Genomic DNA, 20,405 nt, shown 5'->3' with positions numbered 1-20,405 from the left:
CTTCTTCAGGAAACTAAGGAAATTCCGCATGTCCACATTGACGATTACCAACTTTTACAGATGCACCACAGAAAGCATCCTATCTGGCTGCATCACAGCCTGGTACGGCAACTGCTCAGTCCAATACCGTAAAAAACTACAGAGAGTTGTGAGCACATCCCAGTCCATCACACGAACCTGCCTCCCATCCATTGACTCCATCTACACCTCCCGCTGCCTGGGGAAAGCGGGCAGCATAATCAAAGACCCCTCCCACCCGGCTTATTCACTCTTCCAACTTTTTCCAACGGACAGGAGATACAAAAGTCTGAGAACACACACAAATAGATTCAAAAACAGTTTCTTCCCCGCTGTTACCAGACTCCTAAATGACTCTCTTATGGACTGACTTATCTCTTCACACATCTTCTCTACTGTGTAGTACTGCACTCCGAACGCTCACCCGTTGCCTGTGCCTATGTATTTACATTGTGTATTTATGTTTGCCTTATGTTTTTTTCTCATATATGGAATGATCTGTCTGGACTGTACGCAGAACAATATTTTTCACTGTACCTCGGTGCACGTGACAATAAACAAATCCAAATCCCTTATTCAAAACGGGAGGGAGGTAGAAAGTTGGAAACTATAGACCAGTTAGTTTAGCATCTGTCATTGGGACATTTATAGAATCTATTATTAAGGAGGTAATAACAGGACATTTAGAAAGTCAAAATAAAATTAATCAGAATCAGCATAGTTTTATGAAGGGTAAATCATGTTTGACAAATTTGCTAGAGTTCTTCAAGGATGTAACAAGCCAAGTGGGATCCTGGAAATGTAGTATATATGAAGTTCGAGAAGGCATTTGATAAGGTGCCACACAAAAGGTTAATACACAAGGTTAGATCACATTGGGTTGGGGTCATTTATTAGCTTGGATATTAGACTGGTTGACGGACAGAAGACAGGGTGTCGGGATAATTGAGTATTTTTCTGGGTGGCAAGATGTAACTAGTGGGGTGCCACAGGGTTCGGTCCTCAAGCCCCAACTATTTACAATATATATTGCTGACTTGGATTCAGGGATAGAAAGTATTATAGCCGGATTTGCAGATTACACTAAAATAGGTGATATATTAAGTTGCAATGAGGAAATAAGAAATTTACAAATGGATATGGGTAGGTTAGGTGCGTGGGCCAAAATTTGGAAGATGTAGTTTAACCTTGATAAGTGTGAGGTTATCCACTTCAGTCGGAAAAATGGAAAGGCAACTTATTATCTAAATGGAGAGAAACGTTCGAGGAATTCGGTGCAGAGGGATCTGGGTGTCCTCATGGATCGCATAAATCCCGTATGCAGGTACAGCAGGCAATAAGGAAGGCAAATGGAATTTTGGCCTTCATAGCTAAAGGAATAGAGTATAAAAGTAGGGAAGTGTTGCTGCAACTGTACAAGGCATTGGTGAGACCCCACCTGGAGTATTGTGTACAGTTTTGGTCTCCTTATTTGAGGAGGGATGTAGTAACATTAGAGGCAGTTCAGAGGAGATTCACTAGATTGATTACAGAGATGAGAGGTTTGTCTTTTGAAGAGAGATTGAGCAGTTCAGACCTATACTCTTTTGAGTTTAGAAAATAAGAGGAGATCTAATTGAGGTATATAAGGTGATAAAAGGTATTGACAGAGTAGACGTGAAGTGGATGCTTTCACTTGTGGGGAAATCTAGAACGAGAGGCCATAGTTTTAGGATAAGGGGTAGCAGATTAAAAGCAGAGATGAGGAGAAATGACTTCTCTCAAAGAGTCTTGAATCTGTGGAATACATTACCCCAGAGTGCAGTGGATTACAGAACATTGAGTAAATTTAAGGAGGAGATAGATTTTTAATTAGTAATGGGTTGAAGGGTTATTGAGAAGGGGCAGGAAAGTCGAGTTGAGGCCAAAAAGAGGTCTGCCACGATTGTACTGGATGGAGGAGCCAGCTCAAGTGGCTGAATTGCCTACTCCTGCTCGTAATTCCTAAGTTCTTACGCCCTTATAAGTCAAAGGCCTGATGACATTTGCGTAGAGTCTGGACATCAATTGTTAAAAGAATTATGAAACAGCTGATACAACAGTCAAGACAAAGAAATCCTGAAGGGCGAGTTGTAAAACAAGGATACTGGATTCATTGTTAAAAGTGGAGCAAAAGCTTGGTTTAGAAGAGTCATTTGGAAAATATGGACTGGATTTCAGACTGTAACCCACTGATGGAAAGCATTGTTGTGAAAGAAGACTTTTAAAACATGTTCTTTTGGGAGTGGTGTTTGGTAATTCTCATATGACAATCATCTGGGGGGTTCTGAGGAGAAACCCACAGACACCAACTTGGGTTCAGAGCAAAGTGTGTATTTTGACACAGCCAGTCTGTGTGTCTAAAGGGGGGGGGGGGGGTGGTGGTTGGTGGAATGCATGTCCCCCTACGAGCATCAGCCCATGACTGGCCAGTCGTCATAAACCAGCAGAGGTTGCACTCAATGAACGTGCAGCTGGTGTGTGACCATGAGATGCACACCATGTACGTTTGCCCGATACCTTAGCAATGTGTAACACTCAATGGTGAGGGATTGGATCCTGGGTGACAAGGGCTATCTGCTGCGGTCATGGCTGATGACACGTATCCGGAGGCCACAGAGCAACATGGAGACCCAGTTGCAGCGACACCCATGGCGTGACCAGGGGCGTGATTGAGAGGTGCTTTGGCATCCTGCAGATGTAGTTCAGGTGACTGGACTGCTCTGTATGGGCTCTCCGGGATAGTGCTCGGAGAGTCTCCCACACCATGGTGGCCTGCTGCACCCTCCACAGCATCAAGCAGCAGAGGGGATGAATGGCAGGTCTCACCTGACAAGGGGAATGCAGGGAAGCGTGAAGATGGGCAGGATATGGGGGCCCAGCAAGCACAGGAGGCCTTGCAACGTGTGCCAGCCTGGGCTAGCATGCATGGGATCGCCTCCAGGGTCACCGACTATGGGGCCTGGCCAGCAGCACGGTCACTGTGTCCCCCCCCTCCCCACACACACCAGCCCCCCCTTCCCCCCGGCTGACCACCCGCTCCCTTGACCACCCTCTGTGCACCACCTAGCCCCCTTGCAGCCCCCTCTATAATTCCTACCTGCCTCACTATGGGGTGCGGACCCTGGGTTGGCAGTAACAGTTGGTCTGGTTGATGGGGTGAAGGATGATGACCACCCTCTCTGCGATGAGCTCTGGTGATGCTCCACATTGTTTGATGATATCTGACTCCTGCCCACAGCAGCACTTCCCACCGTTCACCTGGGTGACCACTGCATGCGAGCTAGTCATTCCGTCACACGGTCTCATCGAACCCCTGGTGGGGACCGTGGGGGGGAGGTGGACGGTATGCGGTGGACGGGGCTGGGGCACCGGGGTGGTGAGTGCTCGCTGAACTGTGGTCCCTGCCCAAGCCCACCCCCAAGGTCCACATATCCCCCCCCGGCACTGCGATGAGGAACTGCAACTCAGCGGTGTCTCACTTGCTCGCCCAATGCCAACCCTCACTCCGGGCCCACTCGACCAGAGTCTCAATGCTCTCGGTCATGGAGCACAGGGAGTTCTGGGACTGTGCTACATCGGCCAGTGACTGTGCCACATCCCCCGTGCCGAGTTCAGATCAGCCAGTACCCGGGTAATGGCGGTGATGCCGTCAGTCATGACGCTCTGTGACTGGGATAAGCTCTGGTGCGCCGCTGCAATGCCCTGAGGTGACTCTGGTACATAGCTGCCTGTGACAGGGCAGTACTGTCCTGTGCCTCGGTCACTGACCACACAGAGTGCTCCTGACCCATGGCCGATACCTTTACCCCGAAGGCTTCCACTGCAGATGCCACCAATGCGATCTTGGCCTGGGTGACAGACATGGTCAACACCATCTGCTGCCTCTGCGGGTGGTTGGACTTCTCTAACTGCTGGATGGTTGCTGACAACCCCTCATGTAGTCCCTGGCTCTGCAACTGCATCTCTATGATTGATAGGACCGCCCTTTCCAGAAGCCCACAACCTGTCTGGACAGTAGCTAGTCCCTGGGGATGGGCCGCCCTCCAATCATCTTCCCCATCTGGTGTTCGTACCTCCACCTGATGTACCGCAGTTCGTGTGTGATGCGCATCAGAAGTTGTCCCAGGAGCCTCTTCCCTGAAGTGCCCAACCGAGGTGAGTGTCTTAGTAGCACAGTAGCATGGTGGTTAGCACAATTCACAGCTCCAGGTTCGATTCCCGGCTTGGGTCACTATCTGTGTGGAGTCTGCACGTTCTCCCCGTGTGTACGTGGGTTTCCTCCGGGTGCTCCGGTTTCCTCCCACAGTCCAAAGATGTGCAGGTTAGGTGGATTGGCCATGATAAATTGCCCTTAGTGTCCAAAATTGCCCTTAGTGTTGGGTGGGGTGACTGGGTTGTGGAGATGGGGTGGGGGTGTGGGATTGGGTAGGGTGCTCTTTCAAAAGAGCTGGTGCAGACTCGATGGGCCGAATGGCCTCCTTCTGCACTGTAAATTCTATGAAGTCTCTGGGATGGTGGAGGGTGTTGGAGACAGCTGTGACAGGAAGTCAGTGTCCTCCCCGGACTGGTGCTCTGGTGTGTCTCGTGCTATGGTTTGAGTGCTCTCGCCACTGACCAATGCCTCTTCCTCGCTGCTATCCACTCGGGGGTGGGGGTAGGGGACACCAGGAGGGCCCACCTCATCATGAGGTAATCCTGCGAGACATGACACATGATTGGATCGTGCGTTGGAGTGGTGGATGGTGGTGTGGCAGTGATGTGGGAGTGGTGTAGAGATAGTGAGGGGGTAGTGTGGGGATGGTGAGGGGTTGGTGAGGGGTTGATGAGGAGGGTGGGGGTGGTGTGAGGGGTGTGGGGGTGGTGGTGGGGGGTGGCTGGAGACAGAAAGTGCACAGTGTTGGGCAGTCAGATGGATGCAGCACGCAGCACAGTGGGTGGGTAGCGGTTGGCCTTTGTGGCCAGGGCACCCAGCCACATGGTGGCCGCTATGGGTGTTGTATGTAGTGCAAGGTGGGGAGCATGCACACAGCTGGCCAGTGGGGTCCGATCGCCCGGGCAGTGACTACTCGTCTGAAGCTGATATTGTGACCAATTCTCAGTGTGCTTTTCTGATTCTCCCCTTGAAGAAGTCTTCTTCCAATTTTTCCCCTTGGGTGTTCTGTTGATGGCACCAAAATGTTGCTAGATTTGTGTCACCACCTCTGCTACCATGGTTTGTGGTTTGGTTTCCACTTTATTCCATTTGATCTCTCTTTGGGTAACTTCTGGCCTATCCTTAAAAACTAGATGGTAATAAAGCTTCTGTAGGTGCTTGGCCATTAATGACGTAAGTATGGCATAGTAATATAATTTCTTGAATTGTTTTTGAAATTCCTGACTCCCGGGTAGATGTAGATGAGCTCTACACATTGTTACTCCCGTGTGGCCAACATGGATTGTATGAAGAATCTCCTCCCTCATAGCCTTGGGTATTACCAGTCTATGGTTAAACACTAGAAGATTGTCCACCAGCGTAAGATTTTTCTTCTGTTTGTAATTTTTTTGATTGGACTGATTATTTTGATCAACCTTCTTGGCAAAATTTCCTAACCTGAGTACAGTCCACTGTGATGATAGGTAGACGATAATCTGTATATAATATGAGTAGTTCATCATCCCTGTAAATTCTATGATCTTTGATCTGCATGTGTATTATAATGTATATGGTTTACTGTTGTAGGTCTACCATCCGACCAGCAGGTGGGGCGAATACGGAGACCCAGGACCCGGATGCACCATGTGTTCCTTCAGAAGTTTGTGAAGCTTTAATAGCAGTCACAGATTAAAGAAGGTCTGTTGTATCCTAGTGTCAGTTAGTGTTGGACATTTATCTTAGACATTTCAGTTATTCGTTAATGTAGTGTTCGTAGTAGATAGCTTTGTTTCTAAAAGAAAGTCTAATGCTCTTTGTTCACATCAATCCAATCAAAGAGCATAACATTACACATCTTCGTTTTGTGATTTTCTGAATTCCTGTAGTTTTTTTCTCAGGTCCTGGTAGAGAGCTCTTTTTATGACCAATGAAAATGCTTCCACCTCTGAAAAAGCTTGATCAACCATAACTCTAGATAATGCCCACGACTTACTGGCTGTGTCGCGCTCGACCAGGAGCATGGCTCAGCCAGTAGATGCAAGGTGAAGCCTCCCGCAGGATTCCCGGCAGCCAATACACCTCACAAACTTTACCCAGATGTTGTGAGGCGTCACAATCAGAATCCCGCCCACAATTGGCGTGACCAAGCCGCACTCACTTAAGTAGGTTTTAAACCTACTTAAGCGGGCTCACCCGGGATCTACCAGCCTCCTGGGATCTACCAGCTTCCCCAGGGAGACCCATTGGACGCCGTTCAATACTGGTCCACACAAACATTGACCCGACAGAACGGCACCTGGAGAGACTTGCAGGCCATCGGAGGCCCCAGAGTGGCCATGGACAGTGCAAGGTGGCTCCTTGGCCCTCCCCGTGGAACGTGGGCACCTTGGTACTGCCAGGTTGGTACCTTGGCACTGCCATAGTGCCCGGGTGGCACTGCAAAGTCGGCAGGAGCACTTCCAGGACACAAGGGTGCTCAGGTACCAGGGTGGCACTGCCAAGGGGCAGGGCCGGAGGAGAGCCATGCCCATGAAAGGAGAGTGGGGGGGGGGGGGGATAGGAAGGGTGGGGAGTGCAGGGCTGGTAAAAAAGGGCCTCTGGCTGTTGAAGGTTGGAGGTCCTGGAAGGGGGGGTGGCACCTGGAAGGGGATGTGGGGTGCCTGAAGAGGGGGCCGCAGGGATCTCATACTGGAGTAACATCACTTGGGGTGGGGAGGGTGTGGTAATGCCCATATGTGTGGGGGATAACATTGATTATGGGTGGAGGATGTGGGGGACTCACAAACTCACTTAAAGATCGGGGCACCCTTTCAAAATGGTGGTCCAATCTCCGAGAAGCTGGTCTACAGCAAGTTCAGAATTTGGGAGGTCTCATCGCGGCTGCAGAGGAACCTGGAGTGGGAGGGTAAAGATCCAGTTGATGTGGTTCACGTAGGTATCAACGTGATAGATCACAGACAGAGGATCTGCTAAGGGAGTATGAACAGCGAAGAGCTAAATTCAACAGCAGAACCAAAAAGGTGATAATCTTTGCATTACAAGCTGAGCCACGATCTAATTGTCATGGGGTCAATAAGATTAAGGAGGTAAATGCACGGCTCAAAGATTGGTTTGGGAGAAATGGGGTTGAATTTATTGGACATTGGCACCAGTACTGGGGAAGAGGGGACCTGTTCCCACGGGACGGTCTTCATTTGAATCATGCTGGGACCAGAGTCCTGGCGTATCGCATAACTCGGGTTTTAAACAAAATAGTTTGGGGGTGGCGGGGGGGCAGTGTTCAGTTGTATGGAGAATTAGAAAATCCAAGTTAAAGGGGAAGGTAGAAATACATGTTAATGACGAGGACTTTAAACTAATTTAAGGGATCGAGGGTTCAGGAGAGGTTAGTAAAGTTTCCAGACCACGGAATAGAATAGAGAGTATAGAAGGTGGAAGGAATCTAACTTCAGGCAGAGCAAAAAAGGTGACAAATATGGGAAGGGAAGTGGTCAAATCAGGGCTGAGGGTGTTGTATCTAAATGCACACATTTAGGAACAAGGTAAATGAGCTTGTTGCGCACATTGAAATTGGCCGGTACCATGTTGTGGGCATCACAGAGACATGGCTGCAAGGGGATCAGGGCTGGGATCTAAATATTCAAGAATATGTCTCCTATCGAAAGGACAAGTAGATGGGCAAAACAGGCGGGGTTGCATTGTTATTGTCTGTGCGGAGTCTGCACGTTCTCCCCGTGTGTGCGTGGGTTTCTTCTGGGTGCTCCAGTTTCCTCCCACAGTTCAAAAATGTGCAGGTTAGGTGGATTGGCCACGATAAATTGCCCTTAGTGTCCAAAAAGGTACTGGGTTACGGGGATAAGGTGGAGGCATGGGCGTAAGTAGGGTGCTCTTTCCAAGAGCCGGTGCAGATTCGCTGGGCCGAATGGCCTCCTACTGCATTGTAAATTCTAATTGCGGTTGTGGAATTGTGGCTGAACGGCCACCTAAGTTCTGCAAAGGACACTGGGAAATTTAGCTAAGTACAGAACAAGCAGGCTACAGTCTGAATGAATATTGATGAGCAGGCTGCAGCCTGGACATCGCAGTGCACAAGAAAAAGGCCATCTCCAGGCCATCCCAGGGACAATAGAAATACACTGTCAAACGCAAATGTCTGTCAGACACAATGGCTCCTCTATTCTTTATTTTGGAAGGGTCTACGTGCCCCTATGACCTGCAGATATGGCTGGTGAGTGCACACCCCAAACACGATGCGGCAGCTCCTGATTGGACTTGATCAATCAAGGTGATCAAACCCTGATCAATTGATTAGTCAAGACCCAGAGGCCCCCAAAAGGGCTGAAACAAATAAGGGACAAAAGGTGCCGCACCACCTTAGAATCTCTCTGTGCAGCAGCTAGCAGCAGCAACGAAACAACGGTGATCTTCACCGGCCATCAGAAAGGGGACCATCACGCCACCAAACAGAAGGAAGACCAGAGCCAGAGTATCAATCCAGATCGAGGCCCAAGCATCGAGGACGACAGGAGTCAGCATCCAGATAAAGGCCAATATCTGTCTGGGTACTTGTGAGTGACTGTAAAGTTAAGTTAAGGTCCAGAATGAACTTTTAGTATTCTGTAAAATAACTTGTGTTGATGGCGTAATTGATTAACTGTAATATTGTGTGAGTGTGAATAAACACTATTTGATTAAACAAAGTTGACTCGCAGTCATTTATCCAGCATATATGGGCTAAAGACACACTGTGTGCAACAGAATTAGTGATTCTGGTGGGATAGCGACAAGAAATAACTTGTTGCTCCAATATCGATTCCCACAAAACCTAATATTGCTGGAGATTTAGCCTGAGCCGGAATTAAGATGGCAGATGCCCCACGTGACAGCCAGGATTTCAAGTAAATCGAAGGGAGTAGAAGGTCTCTTTTGAAAGATCATTTAAAAATCAAATTTGTCCGTATTGGACAAATAACTTTTTTGGGGAAATTGTGTATTGCATGCATTGTTACTAACAGGGTGGATAGGACTCTCCATTGCTCGATGCCAAAACAGTGAGCGGCGATCAGGCGGAGAATCGGTTCAGACGCCGGAATCAGGTCCGGTGCCGGTGTGATGCCGGTTTGCGATTCTCCACTCCCTCCAAACTGGCATCATCGTGACGTGCGCTGTGCACAATTACAAGGCCATTGGCCAGCCCGCCCATGATGCTCCACCCTCGAAGGACCACTCCTCAGCCCTATCCCCTAAACATCTTTGGGCACAAAAGGGAAACCCACGTAGACAGGGGAGAACATGCAAGCTCCACTCAGACAGTCATTGAAGTCCGGTATCGCTCGCAATAGCCCCTTTACAAACCCAGCATCATCCCAGTTAAGTGCATATACATTGACTTGCACTACCGGCGTCCCCTCCAGTATCCAGTTTATTTTCACATACCTTCCCCCCCCCCGGATCCCGCACTTCCCTGGCCCCCATAGACCCACCCCACAAACCTGTCCCTTTTGTTCAACAAAATGGCCACACCCCCCATTGATTTCGAGTCAAACTCTGAAAACAAATGTTCCCACTGTCATGTGAGAGTACCTATAAGAAATGGATGTTTAAGCAACATACCTTTAAGAAATGGAGCAGTTCATATTACTGAAGTGATGTCAGAGGGTGGGGGGGGGGAGCTGAGCTGAGCTCACATCTGTTTTTGGTTTCCGTTTTGAGGAAAAGAGCTTGGGTTTGTCTGTGTTTGCAGTGAGCTGGATCTGCTGTGATCTCTGCCATGAAAGACTATCTCTGAATCATTTGGGTGATTTAAACTCATAATAGTAATGTCTTTAACCTGATGTGTTTCTGTTTAAAGGTGTTAAGTCTCTTGGATGTTTACAGGGACAACTGAAGGATTATTTAGTGTTGTATTATTTTCGGGGTTATCTTTGAAGTAAGGGATGTTGAGTGATCCAATGTTTATTTAAAAGGTTAAGTTGAATTCATGGAATAAACATTGTTTTGTGTTTAAAAACCCACATGTCCATAATTGTAATACCACACCTGGAGAACAATCCATGTGCTTCAAAAGCAACAATACATTAAAGGGGGAGGTTGGTTGAACTCCATGATACATTTCGGGGTTCTGAAAATGCCTCTCCCATAACACCGCCCTCCGCCAACTCCAAACAGCGAAAACACACAACGTTTCTGGATTTAACTCCTCCATCTCGCGCCAACTCTCAGTTCTTCCACAATTTATGGTCCCTTATAAAGTCGTTCGCCTCTTCTGGCGTCTCAAAGTAGTACTCCCGGCCTTTAAATGTGACCCAAAGTCTCACCAGGTACAGCACCCCAAAACGAATCTTCCATCGGTAAAACACAACCTTGGCCCTGTTGAATCCCGCATGCCTCTTTGCCTTCTCCATGCTAATGTCCTGATATATCTGGACACGATTCCCCTCCCATTCGCAGTCTCACTTCTCCCTGGCCACCTCAGAATCTTCTCCTTCTCCACGAATTTGTGCAACCGCACAATCACCACTCACCGCTGCTCCCCCACTCTCAGCTTCTTTTTCAATACACCTCTGGGGCCTTGTCCAACACCTTCTCCTCCACCAGACTGGCCAGCAGCCTCGACACGTACTCTGTGGTGCTCGTTTGTTCTTCATCCTCTGGCAGATCCACAATTCTCAAGTTCTGCCGCCTGGACCTGTTCTCCTGCTCCTCCTCCTTCACTCTCAGCGACTTGCCCAGATCCCCCAGGATCCCCACCTCCACCTCCAAGGACACAACCCGATTACTCTGGTCAGACACCACCTTCTCCACCTTGCGTACCATCACCCCTTGTACCTCGAGACATTTCTCCACACGGTCCAACGATCCTCCCACAGGTGCCACTGCTCCCTCCATGGCCTTTGACCAGTCACCATGCATCTCCTTCCTTTGCTGGCGAAGTTCCTCTTTGATGAAGGCCATCAACTGCTCCATCTGAGGCTTTCCCACTGACGTCGATCATGCCTCCTCCGCCATTTTCGCAATTGTTGCTGCACCACAGGTCTCCTCTAGCTCCTTAGCTAGGTCTTTAACTGTTTTTTGCCGGGTCTGGTTGCCAATAGACATGCCAATCTTGGGGAGAACCTCTTCCCCTATACCTTCCACACCACAATTCTGCCAGAACCACCCTGCTAACGGGTACAAAGTGCCCAATGCCTTTGCGCTGGAGCTGCCCTTTGTGTGTCCACTCACTCCATGGCCGTTACCGGAAGTCACAAGAGAGTCTGTTTCCCTAAGAATACAGGCAAGACATCCAGAAAGGGTAGCATTCTCAACTACAGTGGTACATAAGAGTTCTATCACTGTATGATTTACTCAAAATGATTTTACATTTCTGAGGAAATATATGTCCCTTGCCATCAGAATTGTGCACTGTTCCCTCCAATTCAACTCATCATTTACTTTGACACCAAGATACTAATTCAAAATCCACATCATGAATCTTCACAGGAACAATATTATTAACTGACTTTCTGTAAATTTGTCATGGGTGTAGTGATTTTCATAAAATATCCTTTCTGTTTAGTACCGTGCCTGTTATTTTATCCAGGGAAATACAGAATTTATCCAATCCAAAGATTGTAAAAAACAACTACTTTATATGTTCGCTAAAAAAGCAGCAGTCACTCAGAGATGTTCTCCTGTGTATTTCAAATCAATCAAACCGATGAAATTAAAAATATTTTTTCAACTTTCAGCCAAAAACGTACAATAATCCTTTCCCTCCAGAAAATGTTGGGAATTTCCATTATTTTCAATAGGAAGTCATAGACATTTTGGGAGCAGTTGCTAAACGATCCTTGGTTACTAAATATTTTTGTGAATACTAAGGAACTTTTGCTCTCCTGGTAAAGTGTCTTAACTGTTATTTTTGGCTTCTAAATTCAACTATGGAAAATATTGCAAATAAGTCACAATTTGTCTAAAATACATTTTGCTTACCAGTTCAGTCTAAGTTGCGAAAACTGTATCACAGCCGGTGCAGAATTTGCTTATCCATACACATTCTTCGATCACATTTATTCATAAGTTTTAATTGCGGTACTACAAAAATAACAACTTTGTTTTCTGGAATTATATTCATTAAAATTATTCAATTTTTCCAATGCAATTTTATCCAAAATCCTTCCATCAAAATATATTCCACTTTTCAGGAAGCTTGGTAGAGATAAACCAGTGAATTACAGACCGGTGGGTCTCACGTCAGTGATAGGGAAACTATTGGAGAAAATTCTGAAGGAGAGAATTAATTTCCATTTGGAAAAGCATGGGTTGATTCGGGATTGTCAGCATGGCTTTGTCAGAGGGAGGTCATGCCTAACAAATTTGATAGAATTTTCCGATAAAGTGACTGAGTGTATGGATGAAGGAAGGAAGTTGTTTATATGGATTTTAGCAAAGCCTTTGACAGTAGTCTCACATATTTGAAGTTTGTAGATGACCCCTAGGTTAGCAGGGTGGTTAACAGTGAAGAAGAGGGTCGTAGGTTACAGGAAGATACAGATGGATTGGTCAGGTGGGCAGAGCAGTGGTAAATGGTATTTAACCCTGATAAGTGTGAGGGAATGCACTTCGGAAGAAGAAACAGAACAATGGAGAATGGAATGAATGGCAGGAAGCTCAGAAGAACAGATGGATCTTGGGGTACTTGTTCACCGATCCCTGAAGGTAGCATAGCAGATGAATAGGGTAGCTCAGAAAACATATGGGACACTTGCCTTTATCAGTTGCAGCATAGAATATAAGAGCAAGGAGGTTATGATGGAGCTAAACGTTGGTTAGGCCACAGCTAGAGTACTGTGTGCAGATCTGGTCACCACACCATTGGAAGGAGGTGATTGCATTGAAGGGGGTACAGAGGAGATTCACCACGATCTTGCCTGAGATCGAGCATCTGAGCTATAAGGAGAGACTTGATAGGCTTGGATTGTTTGCTTTAGAGCAGAGAAGACTGAGAAGGGATACGTTTGAGGTATATAAGATTATGATGGGTTTGGACAGAGTAAATAGGAAGCAGCTGTTCCCCTTGGTTGAGGGGTCAATCACAAGTGGCATGGTTTTAGGGTGAGGAGCAGAAGATTCCAAGGGGATTTGAGAAAACAAAAATCACTCAGAGAGTGGTGAGAATCTGGAATGCACTGCCTGGGAAGGTAGTGGAGGCTGGAAACCTCATAACCTTTAAAAAGCACTTGGATGAACGCGTGAAACACCATCACATTCAAGGATATGGGACAAGTGCTAGTAAGCACTTGGGGAGGCAGTGGCGTAGTGGCATTGTCACTGGACTGGTAATCCAGGGATCAGGGTAATTCTCTGGGGTCCCAGGTTCGAATCCCACAATGGCAGATGGTGAAATTTGAATTCAGTAAAAATCTGGAATCAAAAGTCTCATGATGACCATGAAACCATTGTCGATTGTCGTAAGAACCCACCTGGTTCACTAATGTCCTTCAGGGAAGGAAATCTGCCATCATTACCTGGTCTGGCCTATATGTGACTCCAGACCCACACCGCAAGTGATCTAGCAACAGGAGAAGCAGAAAATAAACCACAGCTCTGCAAGAACAGAAAGAACATTCAAAACAGGCGATCATGTTTACATGAAGAATTTCAGAGATGGTTCCAGCTGGGTCCTTGGGATCAGAATGGAGAAAACAGTGCAGCGTCATACAAAGTGTGGGTCCAGAGTAAGGTTGTAAAGAATAACTTGGACCACTTCAGGAGCAGGGAGTCCACCCCCAAACAAGCCTTGTTACTGACCATGGAGGTGGTTGCCAACAACACTGGGCAACAGCTTGGAGTCTACCCAGTGGCCATCCCTCTGGATAATGCAGACACGGAGACTGAGTTGGTAGCCGAGGAAGCTGGTGCCCCAACTGAAGCAGACCCGAAGAGGAAACCGCATCAGTAAGTCTTCGGTGCTCCCTCCGGAAACCAAGATCTCCAATTCGGTTCACACCACCAGATCCAGTTCCACCCTTGATTGACCAATCGGCAAGTGACATTTGGGACTTGCAGCAGGGTACTGGGGGAGAATTGGACTTACAAGATGAGGGATTTTAAGATGGCCACAAAGAACACAGGGGATCAATAATAGATCTCCCCATGGGCTTTGCGCACAATCGGATGTGAGCAAAATCCACTGCTTCAACTTGGGCCGGTATCCTGTAGGACAGTGTTTTTCAAACTTTTTTTCTGGGATCCCACTGACTCCCACCAGACAACCTTTGGGACATTCGCTGGCTGACCTTTGCGACCCACTCCGGCCGACCTTCGCAACACGCCACCTTTGCTTACCTTTAATGCGAAAGGGGAAGCCTGCTTGGTCTTCACCAATGTCATTTGAATCAGGTTTAAAGGAGGAGAGGGCAATGCGCATATAGGTACAGACATCAGCCAGTTCCTTCGTGCCGTCTTCATCTTTATGAAAATGGAAAATCCAACCTCACACATGTAGGTCATCGTGAAGGGCAATAGCAACAGCTCCGAATCCAAGGTGTAGCAATGGGTACCCGCATGGGTCCTAGCTATGCTTGCCTTTTTATGGTGTATGTGGAATATTCCTTGCTCCAGGCCTGCCCAGGTCCCCTCCCACAACTCCTTTACCGGTACATCAATGACTATTTTGGTGCCACTTCAAGCTCTAGTCCGCACCTGGAAAAATTCATCAACTTTGCTTCCAGTTTCCACCCCTCCATCACTTTCATCTGGTCCATCTCAGACACTTCCCTTCCCTTCCTTGATCTTTCTGTCTCCATTTCTGGCAATAGACTATCTACTAATATCTACTACAAGCCCACTGACTCCCACAGCTATCTGGACTACAGCTCTTCACACCCTACACCCTGTAAGGACTCCATCCCTTTCTCTCAGCTCCTTTGCCTCCGTCACATTTGTTCCGGTGACACCACTTTCCAAAATGGTGCTTCGAAAATGTTTACCTTCTTCCTCATTTCCGTGATTTCCCACCTACAATTGTTGACAGGGCCCTCAACAGTGTGCGATCCATCTCCCGTGCCACTACTCTCGCCCCCTCTATTTCCTCCCAGAACAAGGATAGAGTCCCCCTCGTTCTCATATTTCACCTCACCAGCCTCCGTATGCAAAGCATTATCCTCTGCCATTTTCGCCAACTCCAGCGGTTTGCCTTCACCAAACACATCTTCCCTTCACTCCCTCTGTCAGCATTTCGCAGAGACCGTTCCCGCCGAGATAATCTAGTCCACTCCTCCACCATACCCAACACGTCTCCCATCACCCATGGCACCTTCCCATGCAATCGCAGAAGGTGCAACACCTGCCCCTTTACCTCTTCCATGCTCAACATCCCAGGCCCAAAACACTAATTCCAGGTTAAGCAGCGTTTCACTTGCACCTCTTCCAATTTGGTCTTTTGCATTCACTGCTCCCAACGTGGTCTCCTCTATATCGGAGAGGCCAAATGCAGACTGGGTGATCGTTTTGCTGAGCACCTTCGGTCTGTGCGCATTCAGGACCCTGACCTTCCCGTTGCTTGCCATTTTAACACATGACCCTGTTCCCATGCCCACATGTCTGTCCTTGGCCTACTACAATGTTCCAGTGAAGCTCAACGCAAACTGGAGGAACAAAATCTCGTCTTCCGGTTAGGCACATTACAGCCTTCCGGTCTCAACTTCGAATTCAACAACTTCAGATGATTTGCTCGACCCCACCTCGACCCATTTGTTTTCATCCATTTCATTTTAACTGTTTTTTACCATTTCTTTCTCTCTTGTTTTTCTTTATATACACTCACCCCCCATCTTATCAACCTTTCTTTACCCTTTCTCCCCTTTGCTTCTCCCTTCTCCTCCCCAAACATCTGTCACAGTTTACCCTCTAATGTTAGTTTCTCTACAGTTTGGCCTTTCACACCTTTTGTCCTCTGTAGGGACTACCAGTAGAACTGTTTCCCCTTGCTTTCTGTGGCTATGACTCATCTTTCATTCTTAATCCACAGTATAAATATTTCCCAATTTCTCTGTCTTTAGCTTTGACAAAGGGTTATCTGGACTCGAAACGTTTGCTCTTTTCTCTCCCTACAGATGCTGCCAGACCTGCCTGATGGGCTTTTGGCATGTTTTTAATGTGCTGTCACAGGTCAGGTAGAGCAGCATAGACTTTTAATTTAATTCAACTGACTCTGGGTCTCAACCTCAAAATGAGTTTTTCACCCACCACTTCTCTTTCAAAATGTAAAACTTCTCCTCGCATTTGCCAGTGCTTCCCTCCATATATTGCAACCTTATTTGCATTGGCACAATTGACAAAATCACACCGAAATAAATCATGTTTATACGGCTTTGTTCTCGAGTTAAGTTTCTTTTTTGTAGGCTGTTAGCCAGAGGCCCTGGAGCTCTATGCAGAACTAACACTACTATTGGACTCTCCTGCGCAGCTCTCACCATCAGATTCTGTTGTCAGATCCTCTCCAGTGGGTACACTGCCTATTTGAGTCTCTGGCTGCCTCTTGCTTTTCAGAAATTGATCCATCGTCATAATCATCTTACCTTGTTTTCCAGCAGTTAGAAAATGGAAGCAGCTTTGCTCCATGATTTGGCACCAAAAGCACATATATAGAGGGCACTTTGTTGGTCGTTCTGGGTGAGTGTGCTTAACACTCAATTTGGCTCTGTTTCTTTACTTAGCTCTGGAGTCGCCAGGTATCGTTAAGATACCGCCACAATTTCAAGGTGATGTTCAAAGCAATAAAACCATACACCAATTAGTAAGTTCAAACAACTGAGTTTATTATAATACAATTATAATAACTACCCATGCACACGCTAAAAGGATTAAGCTATTCCTACCTCTAAATAAACTAATACTTATCTTGAAGGAACTGCCGGGTCAGGGAACAAGGTCTCTTGCTCTGCTCTGGTCTGCAGACTTCAGATTGGTATAGGTTAAAAGGGGTCAGGAGTGTCTATCTCTGGTAGTGATCGTTGTGAGACACTTACTTGCTGGTGGCTGCTGTCTGAACCCTCTCCTCTCTCTCGTTCAAGGTCTTCTTGGCAAAAGCTGGTCGAGGTGCTGGTCCACGGAGGAGTTCTGGTCAAAGAGAGAGGAGGGCTGGACAAGAAGACTGAACCATGTGTGGGACCTGTCTTTTATAGGTCCCAGGGATCCGCGCCCCTTTGGGCGGACTCCCTTACCTGCTTGGAATCGATTGGGTCTCTTCCCAATCGATATGTTTGAATCCCCCCAATACTGAGGCTGTTCCTTAGCTACTGGGCAGGCTCTCAGGCTCTTTGTTTTCGAACCCTGTTGGTGCCCGAGTGTCTGGTATCCTTTACAATGTTGCAGTTGCTTCCCCATTTGTGTCCATTGTATCTGGAATCGTTCCATTAACATGCTAATGATCCCGGTGATTGCCTCATTAGTATGCGGAATGTTTGTTTCGGTGCTGTCTGCTTTCTTAGCAGACAGAATCCACACCTGCTAGGTGCAGCCTGCTGGGGCTGCAAACATTGTCCATTTTATCCTGTATGCTTTGCGTTCTTCCATTTTGTATTTAGGGAAAGGGCCAACTTCGGTGGCTACACTCCCTCCTTGTGATCCTCATGAGAAATCATGAAGGATCACCTAAGTACGGTGTCTTTGGGTCCCCTGACCTCAGCGAGTTCCATGGCTTCTATTCTTTCCTTAACTATGGCAAAAAAAATTTTAACTAACAGTTTCTGATTGGCGCTATGTCAAAGGGGACATGCATTACCAATTCGAATCGGGAACCTCTAACTATCTCAATAAACTACTCTCATCTCACATTTAAAACATTCTATAACATTCTAAACCCTTACTCATTCATACAACAGCATCTTTACATTTCGTTTTCTGACTTGGCAGTCGAGCGCAGAACATTATAATACATCCGCAATAATCTTTATTTACAGATCGTATCAAAATTAAATCTTTTATTATACATCAAGGGGTTGGAGGGATTGGTGGAATCCGAAAATGGGGGATTGTACTCTATACACTGTTGAGGCCCGCGAGCGGTGGGCTCTCCTTCTCCATTTCCTCATCCTGAGGGTCTGGACTATGATACATAGGACTGCAATCACCAAAAGTGATTCTATGGCATATGACAAGGAGTACCATGTCAGAAATTTGGTACACCAGGTCGGGGTACTGTTACCATTGACTGGGCTGGGGGTGGTCTGGGTTTGGGAGAAGTTAGCAAACGTTGTACTGTGGGAAAGGGGGTCCGCGTCCACGCGCAACCACACAGATGCCACAATAGCTAAAACCATAGCAATTCGAGTGCTCTTCATCTTCTCTTCTCTTCCCTTCTCTTCTCTTCTGGGATCTTGCTGTGTTGTTGCCTCGGTTCCTTTCCTGAACGTCCAAAAGCTAAGGGGATCAAGCATATTATCTGTTAGTGTTTAGCCTAATATCTTGACTTTAAGTATATCTGTCCTCTTGTTCCAAATTTCCCTTTATGATGGTCACCTCCATGTGACTCCCTCATTTTTTTTTCAAGAACGGATTTAGGACCAGACACATACTTATCTTAAACCAGTGCGAGCCGTCTCGCAGAGTGTTGAAATTTACCATCCCAAATGTTATTGGATGTAAATAGCATATGGAGTGGCAGCCGAAGGGCTACCTTAAACAAAAATGAAACCAAGGTTTAGAAACGAAAAGGTCGAATGAGTTGCGTATGGGCCGCGACGGGTAAGAGTTGAATGGGATCCCCGGGTAGGGCGTGCTGTGCTGTACCCGAGCTTAGCTGACCAGGGGGTGGTCCTCAGACAGGGTGGGTCCTCAATGCCGTATCTCCACTGCCTGAGCAACCTGAAATGAACGGGCAAGAATGTAGTCGTAGTGGAATTGCAGCCTCTATTCCCAGAATAGAGGGGCACCTAAAAAAAAGGGAGGAGCCAAGATACTCCAACATCTGTAAACAGAAGACAAGTCGTGAACATTGTCGGTTCTGCAGAGGACATTTCAATTGAGTGAAGTTCTCAGAAATATCGGCGGACAAACTAACGTGCATGTGAGGTGGTCACAAGCTTTTAAGCTGAAAAGTAAGTGGCCAATCTCCAAATCAAACATTTAACAGACAAACAAACATACGTGCAGGTTCCATCAGAAAGGACAGCGCTTCTCTCAAGTGGTTCCTCTTTTTACATCATCTGGACACCTCACTTCTCTTCATTCTCTGCGAACAGGGTCGCAAAGGGGTTGCGTGTCGGGAGTCAGACATCAAGTCATCCTCTTCTCCCGGATCCCATACCCTTGTATGGATCAGGCATGCAATCTTTGCATTGTGTGACCGGGGGTCACTTTCGTCATTGAGGACAAGTTGCCAAGAATTGTCCCTGTGCCAAATCGTGGGGTCTAGAATTGAAGGAGCATTGTCGGGGTCGTCAGTGTTGGGTGGTGGGTTTGGGTGTGGGTCTGGATTTGTAGTGTAGGTGATCTCCGTGGGGTCACTGGAGTCGGGGTCGTAGTCGTTGAAGTGGGGGCGGTAGGGTGGAGTGCTGTGGCTGTCCTCAGTCTCACAGTCACTGTTACTGTCTCTGCTGTGGCAGCTTGTGGGCGTTCCGGGCGTTGTCTGGAGTCAGTGGGCGGAGTCGAGGTCGAGTCCGATGAGGAACTGGACTGTGAGGGGGAGGGTGGAAATGTGTCTTTTGTGGGCGGGGCGAGGTGTTCTGGTGCATCCAGCAGGACATGGTGCGTGTGGTTTGACTGTGTTCCATAAGCCTTTAGCTGATTAATATGAAACCACGCAGTCTTACCGTTTGGGTATTTTATTCTGTATACTGAGGGGCTGATTTTGTCCGAAATTGAGTACGGGCCGGAAAATTTAGGAGCCAAAAACGTGCTGGGGTTATAAACAGATAGCATAACCTGTTGCCCAACCTTTTTTTTTTATAAATGTTTTTATTCAGTTTTCGTATTTTATATTGAACAAATTACAAATTGTTAGGAGAGAGAAAAAAAAAAACAAACAAAAACAAACACGCAAAAATTAACATACATATTTACAGGTAAGCATCTTCGTAGTAGTAACTGCGCCCCCCCCCCCCCCCCTCAACATGTTTATTTAGCTTGGTTTTGGGCCTTAGCTAGCCATCGAACCCCCGTAACGAACCTGTAGCCCCCCCCCCCCCTCCCGCTACCTTCCCCCGACTATTCTTCCTCTTGTACATTGGCCACAAATAGGTCCCGGAAC

This window comes from Scyliorhinus canicula, chromosome 3, assembly GCF_902713615.1.
Source record: "Scyliorhinus canicula chromosome 3, sScyCan1.1, whole genome shotgun sequence".
In the NCBI taxonomy this organism is placed as follows: domain Eukaryota; kingdom Metazoa; phylum Chordata; class Chondrichthyes; order Carcharhiniformes; family Scyliorhinidae; genus Scyliorhinus; species Scyliorhinus canicula.
Note: the sequence above shows the minus strand (reverse complement) of the source record.